This window comes from Panthera leo, chromosome D3, assembly GCF_018350215.1.
Source record: "Panthera leo isolate Ple1 chromosome D3, P.leo_Ple1_pat1.1, whole genome shotgun sequence".
NCBI lineage: Eukaryota > Metazoa > Chordata > Mammalia > Carnivora > Felidae > Panthera > Panthera leo.
In genome coordinates this window covers 1,322,373-1,339,964 of record NC_056690.1, presented here as the reverse complement: position 1 = coordinate 1,339,964, position 17,592 = coordinate 1,322,373, and the positions used below count along the sequence as shown (strand labels likewise).

Sequence of the window (17,592 nt, the reverse complement as noted above, 5' to 3'; positions counted from 1 at the left end):
TCAGACATTCACGCTCTCGCTTTCTCGGTGGAGACCCCGGAAACCCGCATATGTCTGCCCCTCTAAACCAGGTCGCGGAAAGCCGGAGGACTTGTAGCCAAGTGCTCACCGTCCGTGTGCTTCCTGCGGCTCCCTGCCCGCCCCGATCGCCACCCTCCCCGGGCCCGTCATCACAGCTCGGCTCAGGCGTCTCTGGCGGATGAGAAATCGGGTGGTGGTTTGTTGGCGCCCAGCTCGGGAGGGAACCGGGCGGTCGACGGAACACACTGAGGCTCTGCAGGGCAAGTAGCTGAACTCTGTGAAGCTGAGAGCTTCGATTTGGGTTAGAATTCCCAGAAAAGAACACCTCAGACATACAGAGGTGTCGGGCCCTGAGGCGATTTCCTCCCTGAGTACCTCCCCTGGGGGGTCACTGACCAGTTCTGCAGGTCCTTCGATGGGACTCCCAGGTGCGTGTGCACGTGTGCACGCACACACACGCTCACGGGCACGGCAAGCACCACAGGTATCCGTGGATTCATCGACCTGAAATGGAGGCCTTCGCAGGTCTCACCCCCCCCCCCCCCCCCGCCGGCCTCCATGGTCAGGGGCACCCATCTCAGAGCCTGTCGCGGGACGGGGCCACGAGACAGCGACCTGTCAGCTCAGTCCAGCCTGCAGTGCTCCATGTGGGCTGCACAGGGTTGGAGAGGACACCAGACGAGACGTCAGCGCTCCACGTTGAGTCTTTCTTTTTTTTTTTTTTTTTTTTTTTTTTTTTTAATTTTTTTTTTTTTTTAACGTTTATTTCTTTTTGAGACAGAGAGAGACAGAGCATGAACAGGGGAGGGTCAGAGAGAGGGAGACACAGAATCTGAAACAGGCTCCAGGCTCTGAGCTGTCAGCACAGAGCCCGACGCGGGGCTCGAACCCACGGACTGCGAGATCATGACCTGAGCTGAAGTCGGCCGCTCAACCCACTGAGCCACCCAGGCGCCCCCACGTTGAGTCTTTCTTGAACAAGCCGGCAACCCAGACTCTGTCCTTACTGGCAGCACTTGGCTGGAGCCAAGCAGCTCGAGTGCCCGGCACGGCGCAGGAGGGAACCCCGCACTGGCCCCGAGGGGGGCTCTCTGCACGTGCGGCGGGGCTGGCTTCTCGCAGGCCCAACACCTCCGTCTGTCTTCGCGTCAGCTTCCCCGGAATGAGTTTCCTCAGGGCTGGAGAATCGCATCTTTCATTCTGCTCGGGTGGGAACCAGCTGGGGGCCTAAACACAGAGCCTGTGGGTGGCGGGGCCCTCTTGACCTTCAGTTACTAATTAAGCCAGTGCCAGAGGCTGACCCGGGGCACAGGGACACGGCGCTGCAGGAGCGCCCCTCTCGCAGAGGCTTCTTCCCGCGGCGTCCGCCCTGGTCTTGCTCTGACCTGCTGACAACCTGAGGAGGGGGGATGAGTGCCAAGGGAGCACCTGATCCTGGGCTGGCAGGGGTGCGGGGGGTGCAAACACCCCTGTCCCCTGGGAATCTGCGACAGTATCGGGGACAGTTCCGAAGAGTAAGGTCATCATATACATTAGCCTCACACATCAAGCATCCTATCTTACGTCGCATGACCATGTCCCTTTCATCCTAACAGCTCATGAGGAAGACACTCACGGCCTGTTTCCATAGGGAGACCCTGGAGGCTCCGCGAGGGTCAGGCACTTCCTTGAGGCCACACAGCGGGTCTGGGGCGGCCCTGGGAACAGAGCCAGGCATCCCGTGGCCCCAGAGCCCAAGATATGCCTGCTGGCTGTCTCCTCACCCTCGTTCTCCCGCCTCTGAACACACACGCTCAGCCAGGTGCTGGGCTCCTGCCGTGTGCCTCAGAGACCGCAGAGAGTGGGGGACCCTCTTCTCGGACAGACCCTCTGTCACTGCCCCAGGGGGGCGGCCCCTGCCGGACGGAGGGGGACGTGGGAAGAAACGGCGGGGGAGCCTCCAGCGTGGAGTTCGGGGAAAGGTCCTCCGTGCCCCCCCGTGTTCCTGCCGATGGGTGCTGGGGCCAGTTCTGCTATTCTGTCAAGGCCGCAGAGAATAGCCTCACACCTGACCTACTGTGCACACGTGAGAGCCTCCCTGTAGGAGAAAGTCCTAGAACATCCTTCGGCACTTGGTGAGTCCTGGAGAAATACTCATTACGTGGATGAGTTTATCTAAGTCCGGCTGTGATCAGCAGGGTCACACGTGCGGTCACTCATAGATGCGCCTGGTGGATTCTCCTTGCCCTTCCCCATCCGCCTACTCGTTCGTCACACCGTCACATCACCGTGACATCACCATTACCGCGACCTCTACCGCTGCATCACCACCATGACCATCATCACCACTGTCGCCACCGCCATAAACGCCATCATCACGATAACCACCGTGGCCCTCGCCACCATCCCCATCATCACCGCCATCATCATCACCACCATCACCATCCCCATCGTCACCACCATCACCATCATCGTCATCATCATTCTCACAGTGAACACCTATTGGACACTTCCGTTCGCACGGAGCTGGGCTACATCCTTTGCACACGTTCACGTACCTCAACTTCCCCCCCACTCACTTGTTGAGTGAGCTCGGTTACTCAGCAACTCTCAGGAGGGATCTCACTCACCTTGGATGCTCTACGTCCGATAGTCATTCTCCTCCTGCATTATCCTCCCAGTAGCACGCATTGAATGCTTACTGTTTACCAGGAAGGATAAGCTACTCACGTAGTTCTCACAGGAGGGCCGTTGTCATTCCCGTTTTATACGAGAGGCAGCTGAGCCCCCAGGGAGGTAAACTCACCTTCCCAACACCAACCAGCCACGGAGAGCAGAGCCTGCATTTGGACCAGGGAGTCTGGCCCCACGGTAGGGGTCATTAGGACCACCCCGCTGCCGGACACACGGGCCACTACCCTGTGACCTGGCCCCTCCTCCGTACAGAGACCGTCTCCCAAGTATCCGGAGACCCAGCAAGCGGGAGAGCCGTGGGGCAAACGCGTGGGCGTCGGATCCCAGATGGAAGAATGTCGCACCGAGATGTGCTTGAGCTGGGAAAACGTGTCCAGGAAGCAGACACTCTGATCGGGCACAAGGCTGGCGGTTCCTCGGACGACTGTGTGAGGCTCCCGCTGCAGACGTCTTAGCATCTTGCCGGGAGCCTCTGCTGCTCGCTTCCCTTCACTGCAGGGGAGCAGACAGAGAAGCTCAGGTGCTCAGGTGCCGAACGGACAGAGCCCCGAGGACGCGCCATGTCCCCTGTAGCCAGAGTAGGTGGTTTCCAGAAATAGACTTGGATTCCTACGGTTTCACCTCCAAATTCTCGTGTGTGTGCACGTGTGCGTGTGCGTGGAGGACGCTGTGTTTCCGTGTGTGCCCTCCAAAACAAACTCCCAGGACAACTGGGCTGGGAAGTGCTGGGTCTCTCCCTCCCTGTTTGAGATTCATAAACACATTAGCTCATAAAATCTCTAAGCAACCCAGTGTCCTCTAGAAGAGGGGAAGAGAGAGGTTCCCCGTGGTCAGGCCAGAGCTCCCCGGGGTGCTATTGAACTTGGGGCTCTTTATACAGAATGACTAAGAGCTCTGGGAAACGCTGATCCAGAGCAAGTTTTTAAATCTTCGTTATTAGGACGAGAGTTTCTTCCAATTCCCAGTCCCCAAGCAGACCCTGACATGGCATTGAAAAATATCAGGCAGGTTTGTTTTTGTCGTAATACAGTCTCAAGTGGCAGAAACACAACTCAAAGCAGCTCTCGCAAATACTAGAATTCACTGCCTCGCATAACAAAAACATCCAGGGTGACGGCTTCAGACGTGGCTCGATCCAGGGGCTCCTGTGACAGTTCCGCGGTTTTGTCTTCCCTTTCTGTCTCACAAATCTGATTCCCTTTTCGTGCCATGGGTCTCCATGTGGGATCCGAGTCTCACGAATACCTGCATCTTCTAGAAAGCTCAGCGCTCTTCTTTCTCAGTCATTTAGGTGAAAAGTCAAGAGTGTCGTGCTCCGCCCAGGGCTCCGTGTCCGCCGCCGGGTGAGTCTCCGGCAGGGGAATCTGATGATGCGGTTAGCTGGGCTTGGGTCACAGAGCCATCCCAGCTCAGGGGAGGAGCCAGCCCCCACCGCACAGAACGACGGAGGCGATGGCGCTCCAGGGAAAATGCAGGCTCCGTTACTACAAGGGCGTGGGTTGCGTGCGGATCCAGCAACGCCAGCGAATGCCCGTCATCCTTCTCGTCCCGGATCACCCGTGTGCCCCTGCCTGCCTCCCCGGGCCGCCTCGGGCTGGACCCTGTCTTCCGTGTCTGCAGGCCACACCCGGCCCGTTCCCCCCGCTGTCCTCCCAGTGTGTGTGTGACACCTGCTCTGTGACGCCAGCTCCTGGCACACACGCCCGCGGCTCCCAGGAGTCCCGTTGGCACTTACTGGGCAGGAGCATGAATGACTGAACGGAACTGGACAGGAGTCAAGGCAGTTTTCTGCTCAGTGAGCGGTGGTGGAGGGAGTGAACGAGGCCGCCCGCGGGGACATCCACTGCGGAGGAGGTGGCCTGACCCCGGCCAGTGGTCAGGGCCCCCAGGGCCGTCCCCAGATGCGGGGGTGCCCTCTCCCGGGGAGCCCCAGGCTCTTGGCCGTCCTGATGCTCCGGAAAGAAGTGAAATAGCAGAGGAGCTGGTTTCTCTCTGGATTCCTGGAGTCACATCTCATAACTCTGGTGGCTGAGGGCCTTTTTTCAGGCAGCATCTGCCAGACGCCGGCCAGAAACTGTGTGAGGAGTCCACAAGGCAGACTCCCGCGGTGGAGTTCTAGAAACTTCTAGAACTCCTCCTCCTCCCAAGGCTTCCTCCTGGCTTTCTGTGGGCCATGGCAGGGAGTTGGGCAGTTGTGAGTAACCCAGCCGGACTGTCCGTGGAAAACCCTCGGGTTATTTTCAGCACCTGATAGTAACTTCCAGACACCGAGGTGGTGGGGGGTTCTGTGTTGTCCTACAGCCTCCGACCTCTGACCAGGTTGTACGAAGCCAGGTGGAGCAGCTGGGGGCCTGCCTGGTCATCGTCACGCCCTGTACTGGGAGGGCCTCAGAGTGGCCCGAGTCGAGGGCGTGTGTACATTGCGACCACCTCGGATCGCCTTGCTTAGACCTGACCAGGTTCCATCTGTGGGGGCGGTTGACGTGCCAGACCCAGGGCAGAGCTTTACTCCCTGCCCAGCTTGGCCCCGGCACCCTCCCATCCGCAAACTGGCCCCAGGACTCTGTCTGACCGAGCGAGCGTGCAGCCCGCCGGCCTTCTGGTTCCTGCACCGGGACGTGCGTGGGTGGGGTGGCAGTGTCCCCACATGCTCTCGAGCCCCCATGCAGGGTGCCCTTCCAGGGCCGCCTCCCCCTTGAGTGCGTCATAGATAAATAGGCGTCCCAGCCGGAACGAGGCTTCCGGAACAAGAGGGGACGTGTGAGCAAGCTCACCCTGCGGCCGGCGGGCTGGGTGCACAGGGGAGCCTTGCCCGGGGGCCAGGTGGGGGCAGGGAAGGGGCCTGAGGTGTGAGAACGCAGAGGGCCTTCTCAGGGCGCCCGTCCCGCTGGCCTGAAATTTTGTCATGGATGGTCATTTCCATGTTCCAGAATTTAAAATAAAGTATTTGAAATGCCCACAACTCTTACGATTCCCAAGCACCCACATAATTAAAGTTGCTTTAGCTACACTGCATCTTTTCTGATCTGAAAGCAAAAGCAGTAAATATGTCAGCCGCAAATCGATAAGACAATTATTCTGTAATGAATCCCAAACACCGTGAATTAAACTGACAAGTGGCTACGGGCCTCCTGGGCCTTCTCAGCCTCCGGACGCCGGCGAGGGCAGCACCGGGGGGCAGGAAGGGCCTCCCGGGTCAGGGAGCACGTCTGTCTCTCTTCCCTGGCGGGAGGAGGCAGTGCCATACTGCAAGGCTGGCCTGTCCCCGCCCCCCGGTGTCCTGGCCTGTCCCGCCCTCCCTGCAGCCTGGCTCCGGGTCAGCCAGTGTCCCCAGCCCTGGTTTCCAGCAGAAGCACCGGTTCCGCTGCCTGAGCCCGGCTCCACCAGGCTCCCAGCTCTCACCGCCCAGAGCCGCTGTGTGCTCGCCCCGCACCGTGTGCCCTGTTGTCCCCTGTTGTCCCCGTCACGGCCCCAGGAAGCAGCTCCTGTCTCCACTGCTGCATCCCTGCTCCCCGAGGGGACGGTATCGGGAGCGCATTTCCATGTGTCTGGAACCTCTGCTGTCCACCTGACCACTGTGGCCCCTGTGTCCTGCACCCAATGGCCCAGGGGTGAGAGGCCACCTGCAGGGGTGAAGGAGGAAGATCGCTAGTTCTGTCCTGCCTCGGCCCTGCCAGCAGCCCCCGGCTCTCCCGTCTGTAAAGGGCTGTCGCACGGAGGAAACTCCTCTGGGTGCAGCTGCCCGAGGCGCTCCCGGGCTGGTCTGTCTGCAGGAGGAGCAGGTGTCTCTGGGGAGGGACTCCACCCCCACCCCTCCTGCTCCTTCCACACGTGACGAGTGGACCCCTACAGCCCTAGCCCAGTTAACAAGAGGCCTCAGTGAGCTTCAACTGGAAATACTCTTCCCAAAATCTTCTGTTTTGATGTTTCAATTTTTAAGAAAAAGCCAGCATATTTTATGACCCATTTCTCACCACCGGTTCTCTCCCATACAGGTTTTCCAGGATCTAAAGTTGAAGGTAAATGGTCCATGACAGTGTTTCTGAGATGTGAGTGTTTTAATTGTATTAAATTTGGGAAATTTAGAACCATGCAAAAATGAATTTTTATTTTTACTTTTTTAGTATTCTTCCTAATCCAAATTTCTGCATCCAAATTAACTGCATCCAATTCAATATCCAGGCCTGGTCGGTTCTGAGTAAATGTGTCATATCACAATCAGATTCAGTCAGACTGTACCTCCACCTTTGTCACAGGAGATGTGGGTCTGGGTGCATCTGGTTTCATGACCATCAGTTCCCTCTGCACAGACATCTGTGGAGAAGTCCATCCGGAGCTGGTCCTTGTGGGCGGCTGGATGGAGGGATGCAGGGATGATGGGCTGATGGAGGATGGACGGGTGGAGGGATGCAGGGATGATGGGCTGATGGAGGATGGATGGGTGGGGGGATGGAGGGATGATGGGCTGATGGAGGATGGACGGGTGGAGGGATGCAGGGATGATGGGCTGATGGAGGATGGATGGGTGGGGGGATGGAGGGCTGATGGGCTGATGGAGGATGGACGGGTGGAGGGATGCAGGGATGATGGGCTGATGGAGGATGGACGGGTGGAGGGATGCAGGGATGATGGGCTGATGGAGGATGGATGGGTGGGGGGATGGAGGGATGATGGGCTGATGGAGGATGGACGGGTGGAGGGATGCAGGGATGATGGGCTGATGGAGGATGGACGGGTGGGGGGATGGAGGGCTGATGGGCTGATGGAGGATGGACGGGTGGAGGGATGCAGGGATGATGGGCTGATGGAGGATGGACGGGTGGAGGGATGCAGGGATGATGGGCTGATGGAGGATGGACGGGTGGGGGGATGGAGGGATGATGGGCTGATGGAGGATGGACGGGTGGAGGGATGCAGGGATGATGGGCTGATGGAGGATGGACGGGTGGGGGGATGGAGGGATGATGGGCTGATGGAGGATGGACGGGTGGAGGGATGCAGGGATGATGGGCTGATGGAGGATGGACGGGTGGGGGGATGGAGGGATGATGGGCTGATGGAGGATGGACGGGTGGAGGGATGCAGGGATGATGGGCTGATGGAGGATGGACGGGTGGAGGGATGCAGGGATGATGGGCTGATGGAGGATGGACGGGTGGGGGGATGGAGGGATGATGGGCTGATGGAGGATGGACGGGTGGAGGGATGCAGGGATGATGGGCTGATGGAGGATGGACGGGTGGAGGGATGCAGGGATGATGCACTGATGGAGGATAGACGGGTGGAGGGATGCAGGGATGATGCACTGATGGAGGATAGATGGGTGGGGGGATGGAGGGATGATGCACTGATGGAGGATAGATGGGTGGGGGGATGGAGGGATGATGCACTGATGGAGGATAGATGGGTGGGGGGATGGAGGGATGATGGGCTGATGGAGGATGGACGGGTGGAGGGATGCAGGGATGATGGGCTGATGGAGGATGGACGGGTGGAGGGATGCAGGGATCATGGAATGAGGGAGGATGGATGGGTGGAGGGATGCAGGGATGGACAGACGGAGGATGGACGGATGGAGGGATGCAGGGATGGACAGACTGACAGGATGGATGGATGGAGGAATACAGGGATGGACGGAAAAATGGAGGATGGACAGTGGAGGGATGCAGGGATCATGGACTGATGGAGGATGGTCGGGTGGAGGGATGCAGGGATGAGGGACTGATGGAGGATGGTCGGGTGGAGGGATGCAGGGATGAAGGACTGATGGAGGATGGATGGGTGGAGGGATGCAGGGACGGACCGACTTTCGGAGAATGGACAGGTGGAGGGATGCAGGGATGATGGACTGATGGAGGATGGGTTGAGGGATCAGGGAATATGGACCGATGGAAGATGGACGAGTGGAGGGATTCGGGGATGATGGACTGATGGAGGATGGACGGGTGGAGGGATGCAGGGATGACGGACTGATGGAGGATCGATGGGTGGAGGGATGTGCACAGTGGTGTATGATGTGTCTGTGACCCTCTCCTCCACACCCCACTTCAGGCCTCAGTGACCAGCTCTCTCTCACTTCCTAGCAGTGGCCAGCCTTTCAAAGGCAAGGACCTATGTGGCTTCATCCACAGTCTCACTACCACCAAAAACATCTTGAGGAAATCATCGCAAAAGGAAACAGGGGAAGTCCGGGTCGGACATTCATTTGTCCCAAGGAGGATGTGAAAACTCGGTAGAAATTTAAGGTGAGTCATCGAATGAACAGGTTTCTTGTAAGATGGATTAAAGTGAGACAATTAAAATAGAGTAGGATCCCCTGGTGGTGTTTGGGGAATTGAGACATGGTTGGTTCGCATAATCCCACCTTCCCAGTTGTGCCTCAAACCAATTACATCAGGATCTCTGGCCATTCCAAAGCCTCTCAGGTGATGCCAATGGGCAGCTACTTTGAGAACCATTAGAGCCCCTCTGTCCTCCTTGGGCTCTGGAGGTTTCTTTCCCACCCAAGCATAAGCACAGGGTGGAGTGGGGAGTGAGCAGAGATCTGGGGCAGTCTCCAGCTCTCCTCTCAGGACCTACTTTCCTTCCTCCTTCCTCCCCAGAGCCATGGACTCCAAGGGCCAGTGAGCTCAGAATACATGCCCTCTTTGGGTCGAGCCCTCATCCCTGGTCAAAGTCCTAGATGGGCCCAAAGAGTTACACTTGTCTCTTGGACATCCAGCCTCTATTTCCCTTTTCATAACCAGGTGTCCATTTCTCTCTGGGGCCATTCCCATGGCCCAGGACTTCAGATGTGGCCTCACTCCTGGTGTCCAGGGGTGGGTCATGCATCCAGGCCTGGGCCAATCAGACATTCCACCTGGACCACACCGATAGGAAAAGTGACAGGCATGTTACCCAAACCAGGACTTTCAGCCCAAGCAGACATTATGCTTGAATGGCTGGGAAGTGGTGGGCAATCTTTCTTGAAGCTTTAGAATTATGAATTGAGAGGATGGTAAGGTTTGAGTTGTTGGACAGAAATGCTCCAAGAATGAAGCCAGTATAGACAAGACGAGATGGGCCCCGTTTACATCACTTAAGCCCCTGAATCAAGCCAGATCTGAAACCCACCCCAGATATCTCAGGTACATACACCAATAGTATCTCCTTTCACTTGAGCTGGTTTGGTGTGGGTTTCCTTTTGTTGTTGCCGGCAGAAAGGATCCTGACGTACTCGGCACCTGCAGGTCCTCATGACCTGGCCCTGCCCTCCCCCAGTCTGGCACACCGTGCTCCCTGTCCTCTCGAAACTCGAGAAACAAACATCTTCTAGAAGCTCAGCACGGGGAGCCAGATGGTCTGGTTCCGATCCCGGTCCTCCCACTCATTGTCGATGGAAATGTAGGCAGCCATTACTCCCCACGTGCCTCAGCATCCTCGTTTATAGCGTGGGGGTGTCGGTGTTACTGTGCTCGTTGCCTCTTTGCTCGGGCTGCGGTGGGAATTAAAATGCGAGGCGTACTTAAAGCAGTGAGCCCTGTGTTAGTGCCAGCTGTCGTTATGACAATGACTTTTGTGTCTAAGGGGTCTGGTCCTCCCACCTCGGGGCCTTTGCACCTGCTGTTTCCTCTGCCTGGAATGTCATCTATGCTGATTCCAGCTCTTTCAGATGTCAGCTCCCCAAGCATCCATTTAATGCTCCCAAAGATCCCTGTGTTTGCTAGCTCAATATCCACTACGTTTTGCAATTCTATGTCTTCAGAGTAGTTATTGTGATTCTGTATCCCTCTCTAAACTGTACACTTGAAGGCGGGGAACCCATCTGTTTTGCTACTAGGATTTATAGCTTCAATATCAAGGACAGAATCTGGTCCCTGAGAAAATACATTCTGAATGAATGAGCTATATGCTCTGGTAATGGAGGCACAGCTTCTTTACTAGAAAAATGTGCCTGATGCCTGACTGTGGCTGACACCCCAGCGATTCCAGGGCCGAGGTCACCCCGGTGCACGGGCTGTGAGCCGCGGTCCAAGCACTCAGGGCTGCAGCAGGGGGCCTCGAGCCACACTGTGAACCCGCAGCAGTCTGGGGACTGTAGACCGTCCATAGTCTCGATCACCTGACCCGGAAAGCTCTCGTCCTTGGACCCGCTCAGCACCTGCAGGCAGTGACAAAGTCCAGCAAGGTCCACAGGGGACACGTGGGCTGTCATACACTCCCCGGATGCACTAAATGGCTCCAACAAGCACATAATTAATCTCAGAGGAGAGAACGGTGTCCTTTTCCTTCTAAACACTCTCAGATGCTATGAGCTTTTAATGAAAACTGAGGCGGGTATCGTTCTGCACTAAGATCACACGTGAGACCTGAGAGAATGGAGACGTGCCGGGAGGGCCTGGCGACGAAAACACAAGGTCACTGCAGTGACGTTCCCGGACGTGTGTTTGGTTCTTGGCAATCAGAACAGACTTTGATGTCTTCTCAAAGCCTCGCTGCATTGTGAATTCGCACAGAGCCTTCTTTCTCGGCTCCCTCTGCTCTGCCAGCAGCACCGGGACCAGCGACATTCTGGCAGCAGAGCCGAGGGTGAGCCCGGGCAGAACTGTCCCAAGGGGATGGCCCAGCCCCCAAGCCCGTCCCAGGGTGGGCAGGCCTGGGGGATGCGGGGTCTGTGAGTAGGAGGTGAGGAGCCCCGCCCTACCGCGGCCAAGCTGGAGAAGTCGTGGACGTATGCAGAAGGGGCCTACACTTCCCCAGGACCCCGACTCCGAGGCCACACACCCACGGGTGACCATGTCCGCCAGGAACGGGTCACGGTTCTCTGGGTCCAAGCTGCAGACCCGGGCTCCTCTGGCGCCGAGTATCAGAAAACCTGGGAGAAGACTTGAGAGATTTAATGGCTTTTCACCCAGAACTCAGAGCCCTTCCCCGCTCCTGCTCCCCTGTGCGCAGTGTGAAGGAAGGGGGAGCTCGGGAACCGGGCTCAGAGCGGCCCGAGGGGCAAACATCCAGGAAGCAGCCCCCTTGCCCCGACCTGGGTGAATGAGTGTTCCTCGGGGACCTGGCCCACGGCACCACCTCCCAGGGACAGGGTCCTGCGTGGCCCAGCCAGCGAGTTATCCCCAGCGTCCCTGGGCTGACCCGTGGCAGGGGGAGCACTCCCAGGGCACTGGCAGGTAGAACAGAGCCGGTCCCAGGATGGAGAGTCCAGCACAGCCCGGCTCCCCACGGTTCCACCAGCGCCCGCCTCACGTGAGGGCCCGCGCTCGGCCTCTCTCTGAGCCGTCAGGGTTGGGCACCGCGACCTGGTGTGCCCCCACCTGATGCCCCCATCCCGACCCTCGGGGATGCCCGGGCCCCCCAGGATCCGGGGGTTCTCCACCCGGCAGCTGGGCGGTTCCCGCCTCCCGGTGAAGCCCCATTTTGGTAACGGGAGGGACGCTGGGCCGGCCTGCGCGGCAGGAGGAGGCCGGGAGGATTCATGCAGAAGTCAACCAGGAACTTCCGCATAAGCTCTTTTTTATCTAACAGATAAAGGCTTCACTGCAAATCTTCACTGCACCACCGGAGCTCAGAGAGAAGCGTACACACGACGAATGTCTGACACAAACGCGTCGACGTTCTTCTCTGCGGACGATCGAAGGGTAACGCGTGACAACCGTGACGTGCGGTGCAAACGAGGCTCAGTGCGGCACCCCATCTCCCCCTCCGGACCAAGCGTGAAGACGCGCTGAGGGTCCTTGTCACCCCACAGCCTGGTGTCCCGACTCGGCTGGCCCGAGCGTCCCGCTCTCAGGCTGGAAGGGATCACTGGGCCCCTATGTGACCCTTTCCCACTTAACCTCCGAGTCCCTCCGAGTCCAGGGGCCGGTGTCGGTCGGCCTGCGTGTGGGTCACAGCCGCGCTGTCGGTGCGGCCAATCGAGGGCCATGCCTGGGCCCGCCCGCTCGCCCGCGAACTTCCCCTGGGTGTGAAGGGCCGTGTGTCACCTGCGCACGTCCTACCGTGTGACGGTGCTGTCGCCCGTGGCCCCCGCTCCCACGCTCCCTCCGTGCTACCTGGCGCGTACCTCGTGCGCGTGCTGCTAGCTCTGCCCGGGCTCCACCTGAGCGTTTACACCGTGACCGCCCGCCTGTCAGGTGCCCCCACTGGGGTGGGGGTGGGCTCCTCGCCCTGCAGTCTGTGACGGCCGTGTCCCCGCTCTCTCTGGGTCACCTGCAGTACCTGCACACGGCCCGCTGTGGTGTCGCTCGCCTGCGTAGCACCCCCACCTTCTCTGCACCGCCCACACCCGTGTCCGCGGCTCTGAGCGCCCTCAGGTCCACCTGCTCCCACGGTCCGGCTGCTCGTGCCGCCTGGACGTCACTCCAGCTGCCGACACGCTCAGTCGCGCGTGTCCCGTCTCCTCGGGAGTTCCAGGGCCCCAGGGGGACTGAGGAGGCCGCAGAGGCAGGGGAGGCCAGGGACACCAAGGAGGCCGGAGACTGGGGAGGACACAGACACAAGGGAGACCACGGAGACTGGGGAGGCCGCGGAGGTTGGGGAGACCACAGACCAGAGAGGCCGGGGAGTCCGCAGAGACCAGGGAGACCACGGGCATTGCCCCTCGGTCCCCACGGCCCGGGCGCTGCTCACGTCCCCGAAGGTTGAGAACAAGCCCGACGGTGGAGGCTCAGGGCTGCGCTGGGAGGAGCACGACCCAGATGCGGCTCCCGATCGTCCCGCCGCAGGCAGCAGGGAGGGTCCCCGCGCTGGAAGTGACAGTAGCCACCGCAGACCGGCCCTGCCCTGCACACTCAGGCACGGCTGGATCCAGCGCTCCAGCGATGGCATCAGAACGTCCCTCTCAAATCTTGGTCTTCGTCGGGTCAGGGTTCTGGAACCCAGGGGTCCAGGAGTTCCGTCACCTCACACCTCCGGGCCCTGCACGGTGACAAGACAGCGGCGGTGGGCGTGAGTCCTCAGCTCCTCCCGGAAGCCAGGCCTTCCCCTCAGCGAGCCGCAAAGCCCGACAACTCACTGCGATTGGTTGGGGTGGAGGCACGTGACTGGGCCTGAACCAATCCCTGCAGCCAGTGGGACGGGCCAGAGCCTTTCCTGTTGGACCAGGGACCAACGCCGATGCTCACTCTGATTGGTCTGGGCAGGGACATGTGACTGTCCCGGACCCAATCACCGTAGACAGTGTGGGCCTTCCTTGACCAGACCTGGGTCCCCAAATCCCCCGCGGCCAAGGTGTCCCTGGATCGCGGGTCTGACCTCGGGGACTGCGTTTCCAGACGACACATGGGTGGACCTAGAAGGAAAGGTGGATGCTGGGACGCCGCCTGCAGGTGACCTCCGCAGAGCCTGGATCAATGTCTCAGGCCCCAGCCCTTCCCACCCAGGGACCCTGACCTAAGGAGATGAGGGGACACCGCTGGGGCATTTCCTCCTCACTTCTGGGCGTGGACTCACATCTTTGAGACCTGCTTCCCTAGCCCAGCCCAGACGTGCAGGGCTAAGCCTCCCGGACAGTCCTGGCTGGAGCCTGGGAGCTGCCCCTGTGCCGTGCCTGGTCCTATTCGGTCCCTGGTCCCTCCTGCAGATCCCTTGCCCTGCTCCCCAAGCGCAGCCTCTGCCCTGCAGGTCCCCTGCCCCCCTCCCCAAGCCCAGCCTCTGCCCTGCAGATCCCCTGTCCCCCTCCCCAAGCCCAGCCTCTGCCCTGCAGATCCCCTGCCCCCTCCCCAAGCCCAGCCTCCACCCTGCAGATCCACTGCCCCCCTCCCCAAGCCCAGCCTCTGTCCTGCAGATCCCTTGCCCTGCTCCTCAAGGCCAGCCTAAGCCCTGTAGATCCCCAGCCCCGTCCCCAGGCCCAGCCTATGCCTTTCAGGTCCCCTGCCTCCTCCCCAAGCCCAGCCTCCGCCCTGCAGATCCCCTGCCCCCTCCCCAAGCCCAGCCTCCACCCTGCAGATCCCCTACCCCCTCCCCAAGCCCAGTCTCTGCCCTTTAGATCCCCTGCCCCCCTCCCCAAACCCAGCCTCCGCCCTGTAGATCCCCTGCCCAGCTCCCCAAGCCCAGACTCCACCCTGCAGATCCCCAGCCCCCTCCCCAAGCCCAGCCTCTGCCCTACAGGTCCCCTGCCCCTCTCCCCAACCTCAGCCTGGGCCAGCGCCCCTCCAAGCCCCCTCCTGATGTGCTCCTCCATGGGTCTGTGTCTGCCCTAGTCTGAAGGCTGGGCTTCAGTGCATCAGCGTGAAGATCTGTGAAGATCCCCGCCTTGTGTACTGAGTTAAGCGTACTGCGATCTGGAAGGTCTGCACACGCTAATGGATTTGGGTTTGTAACCTGATGCCTGGCTTTGGAAGCTGCTTCCTCATCCACAGGCATGGCTCCCTATCAGAGAGCCGCAGATCGAGGATGTGGGTGCCGGCGTGAACCCCGACGCTGGTGTTCTCCACTCCACGTGAAGCCAGAGGTGCCGTCTAATGAAGTGGAAAGTCTGGCAGAACTTCCAGAAGGAAGGCCTGAGACGGGGTGACAACAGCCCAGGGTCCTGTGTCCAGATGAGGGGAGCACGGCAGAAGCCGACCTCCAGCTGGCACAGACCGGAAGGTGCCCCACCCTGACGCCAGGTGTGCGCACAGGTGCCGGGGTGGATGTGACGTGGGGACGGGACACAGAGGAGGATGCGGTGAGCAGGGCGGGTCCCCCGTCCGCTGAAGCGTAGGACCGGCTGGGTCACCGCAGACCCCCACCAGGAACCAGCCTCCGCTGTTGACGACACACTTTCTGACGCCCACGCTGCCCTCTGCTTGGCAAACAGGGCACAGGTTCCACAGACAACCCCCGAGAAGTGGCGAGAAAGGACAGGGATTGGGAAAATGTGTGATGTGCTCAAGTTACTTTATTTTCTAAAAGGCTGTCCTCTTTGTGCCCTAGCTGTGAAAATGATAACGTCTGAAGATTTATTTTGTTAAGGAAGCTAGTCTTTATGTTCTGTGCTTTGCACACATTTTGTAAAGGTTCTCAGGGACAGCTCGTTCTTTCTCTACGGGCAAGTCTGCTCCACACACACCAGTATTTATCGTCTGGCCGGGGAACTTCCCTCGCTTTCTGGTCATCACCGGCTGCACCTGCTCTGGTACTGACCCCAGAACGTCCTCTGTGGTCTGAGGCCGGCGACAGCTTCCTCTAACGTCCCACGGAGAATTCTTGGATGGTGCGGAGCCTGCGTCCGAGGGATGGGTGAATGCGGTGGGTACCGATGCCCCTCAGCATGGCCCTGCCCAGATGTTCCCAGTGCCCCGGGGTGCAGGCATCTCTCTGTCCTCTCTCCTTGCTGTCCCCTCATCCCTCAGGAGGGCGGGAGCTGGTCCCACGCTGCCAAGCCCCGGCCCACCCCACCCCTCCCTGCCCCAGCCTTCCTGGGGACAAACCAGCAGACGCATCACTAGCTCTGCTGGCTGACTCCAGAAGGCTCCACTGTCCTGAGAGGTCGGGAAGCTGGCCTCCAGTAGCCCAGCTGCCATCACCACCCATGGCTCTTCTTCCTCTTCTGCCTTGTTTGCTTCAGCAGAGGGCAGCGTGGGCCTCAGAAAGTGTGCGTCAATGGTGAAGAGGGGTTCACACCGGTCTGGGCTGACTCAGCCCGTCGTACCCTTCTGTAGACGGGGAGGCTACAGCTGAGGGGCCAGGCTCTGCCCGCCTCCCTGCAGAGCTGGGCTCCAGGCAGGAGCCTGGGGACACAACCTGCTGGCGACATGCAGCATGGCTTTTCCCTCACCCTCCTGCAGACCTCTCCCTGCATTCATCCGGAACCCAGCCCACATTCTCGGTGTCTAACCCGAGACAGACCGACAGACAGACAGGGCCTGACCCTGGACCTCCTCAGCGTCCACCATCATCCATCATCATCGTTGTCGGTGTAGGCCGGAGGTCGGGCCCTTTAACGATGACGCTCACGTGAGGTTGGGGTCAAGGAGAAGTGTGGCCAGCCCTGAGAGAAAGGCACTTCAGCCACGCCCGCCGAGGGAGCCGCACACTCAGGGCCGCCACACCGCAGACCTGTGAGCAAACTGGGTCGGTGTATCCCCAGGCCCAGCCTGGGGAGGAGCCCTGCTGGGAGGAGCCCTGGTCTGTTTGGAAGCTGCCCCGGAGCATCCGTGGCGGGCGTCTGCTGGGGTCCTGACACCTGCGAGAGCGAGGACGTGCCCCGTTTTGACCTTGTGTTGGAAGAGGGAGGGCATGGTGAACCCCGTGTGCAGCATGGTCAGCGCTCGGGGCCTGGTGTGGTGTCCGGCAATGGCGGGGGTGCGGGTGCCAGCAGGGGACGTGCGGGAGCTTCTCTGGGGGAGGGGGGGGGCGGGGGGGGGCACGGGAGCTAGGCCTGCATGGGGCTGTGGGGAGAAAGTTCCAGAAACGCAGGTGGGGCCGGGCCTGGTGCACTAGGACGGGGAGGGGACCATGCGTGGTGGGCGCAGAGGGGGGCCCACAGGTCCCGTCCCCGAGCTCGGGCTCCAGGAGAAGCCCGCGCGGACGGGAACGAGCCCGCCCGCCTCCCGGCACTCCCTTCCCACGTGGACACGTCCAGGGTGGAAGCCACGCCGCTCTCCCGAAGGCCCTTGCAGCTGCCCTGTCCCACGTGACCCGCGCCCACCAACCAGAAGCCTCCCGTGAGCCTCCGCGCGGGAAGAGAGCCAGGGAGGAAGATGGCGCCGGGGTCTGTGAGGCCGCGTGGCATAAGGGGACGGTGTCCCTGGGGGGCGGGGACCGAGCGGCAGCCTGGGGTCCGTGGAGGAGCCCGTGCACGCGGCCCCCGAGTCTCTGCCCACGACGGGCCCGGGAGCGTCCCGACGTCCCCAGCGGCCGCCCAGGGCCACCTCCCGGGGCGAGTTGAAATGCGCAGGCTCAGACCCGCCCGCACCGCCTGCGTCC

At 60.2% G+C, this 17,592-nt stretch overlaps 1 long non-coding RNA gene across 1 annotated transcript; it reads left to right on the top strand.

Moving 5' to 3' along the window:
• Nucleotides 1–995: 995 nt before the first annotated feature.
• LOC122203488 lies at nt 996–5,704 on the top strand. Its single transcript, XR_006195201.1, has 2 exons — nt 996–1,229; nt 1,617–5,704. It is a non-coding gene; the product is annotated as an uncharacterized LOC122203488 (long non-coding RNA).
• Nucleotides 5,705–17,592: the final 11,888 nt, after the last annotated feature.